The following is a 2143-nucleotide window of genomic DNA, read 5'->3' as shown; positions in this document are numbered from 1 at the left end:
TTCCCAAGACTGTGGAAGGAAATGAAAAGAAAGTAAAAGAGGAAAAGAAGGAAGTGGAAAGGGGTACGAGACAGGAAAAGAAAGGAAAAGAGTAGAATAGGGGAAAGGAAGAAACCACCAAGAACTTATTACAAATTGGGTGCATTTAATCTTGGGAAAACATGGCTAAGGAAGATATGATTATTATCATGAAATATTTCAAGGACTATTTCTGGGCATAAGGTAAAAATAAGATTAATGGACAGAAGTTACAAGGATTGTAATTCTGTGTCTGCACAGTTTTTAATTCATCTAGTGATGAAATGCAAACTTACCTATTCTGTTTGCTAAAGATGTTAAAAAGGCTACCCCACAAGTTTAATCTCCCCCTCAAGGTTAAAGAGAAGAATGGAAAAGCAATCCAATCGCTGGGGGCTACAGATCATCAAGTGGATCCAAAGCATTGTAAAAGGCTTTTCCCTACCTAAAATGCAGACCAACCTTGGTTGGAGTTTAGAGCCCCCCTTGACTCTTGCTATTGGAGAAAATTAGTCATAGAATATAAACATAGATGAAAATTTAAAGAATGGCTCAAAATTATTATAATCAAAATCCTATGGGAAGGAAAGAGAGAAGAAGGCAAGGAAAAGCAAATAACCTCCCAGGGAACATGTTACTGGGCTTCTGGAGTTGATGAGAGGACTCTGCAAAGAATTTTTTTCAGTGACGGCCTTAAACTAATGCTTGGTATCCTTTCAACTATGTGAAAGGAATAAGGATTTGGACTCTTTAAAAGGCCAGGCTATTTTCTGCTCTGGATGAAGGCTGGAACTCTGAGAAAGGAAGAGTTGGGGTGTAGTAATACATGCCTTACCTTTATAAGACTACCCCTATGAGAGAGAGAAGGAAGAATGGGGAGGGGGAGAGGCAAGGCCAGGGAAAAGGAGGGGGCAACTATTGGGCCCTGGAATTCCATGGCCAGAGATCTAGTTTGTGCCAAGGAAAGATAATGTCTAAGTTTTTTTTTTTTGGGGGGGGGTGTCCGGTCGTGGGGCCTGAACTCTGGGCCTGGGCGCTGTCCCTCAGCTCTTCAGCTCAAGGCTAGCGCTCTACTACTTGAGCCACAGCACTACTTCCGGCTTTTTTTTTCTGCTTATGTGGTGCTGAGGAATCGAACCCAGGGCCTTAAGCATGCAAGGCGAGCGCTCTACCACTGAGCCAACTTCCCAGCCCCAATGTCTAAGTTTTAAGTGACCTAGTTATTAAGGCCAGTTAGAACTCAGAATGGGAGAAGATGCTCATATGTATTTAACTCCTGTATTTGAATGAGTAATTAAACATAAGCTGAAACAGACTGGCAGCACCAAGCTGAAACAAGGGCCTGGAACAGCCTATAGGAGAAAAATGAAATAAGTGACAGTGTAGTGTAGAAACTGATTTCAATTAAATTATGAACCTTGTAGTAATGGATTTCTATTACTTGCTCTACATGGCCTTGTGATTCAAAGTATTGCCCTTTTATCAGCCAGAACAAGTTACATGAGGGCTTGTTAGAAATGCAGAATCTCAGGCCTCTCCTCATATCTGCTAAACGATAATCTGCCTTTTAACAAGTGTTAGGTAATTTGCATATATAGTACATTTTGAGAAGCACTGTTGTATGTGGATTCCTAGTCGAACTTTTACCTAGCAAAATGTCTCTTACCTCTTCTACCTCTCTTGTTTTCTCTGATCTTTGTTTCCTAATGAACTAGCAAACAACTCTAATCATGGTCAATAGCTCTAGTAGTAGGGTTCCTGAAATACCTAGATAAACAGAAGTGTGACCACATACATACTGTAAAGCACTGGTTTAAATACTAGAAAACTAGTGACTAGCTCTCATGTGCTGTTTTTCTGCCATCTATATAGCTTTTGTCTAGCTCTTTAACCTTTCTAAGCTTTAGTGTCATCATATGAAAATAAAGGACATTGAAGGATTTACTTTATTATGCTATTGGAAAATTCAAACGAAGAGAAGTTATGCTACCAGCCTAGCACAGTACCTGACATTATCACTATCATTAAAAAAGGGGGGGGGCTGGGAAGGTGGCTCAGTGGTAGAGTGCTTGCCTTGCATGCATGAGGCCCTGGGTTCGATTCCTCAGCACCACATAAGCAAAAA

The sequence above is a fragment of the Dipodomys ordii genome, unplaced genomic scaffold (genome assembly GCF_000151885.1).
Source record: "Dipodomys ordii isolate 6190 unplaced genomic scaffold, Dord_2.0 Scaffold88, whole genome shotgun sequence".
Lineage (NCBI taxonomy): Eukaryota > Metazoa > Chordata > Mammalia > Rodentia > Heteromyidae > Dipodomys > Dipodomys ordii.
Note: the sequence above shows the minus strand (reverse complement) of the source record.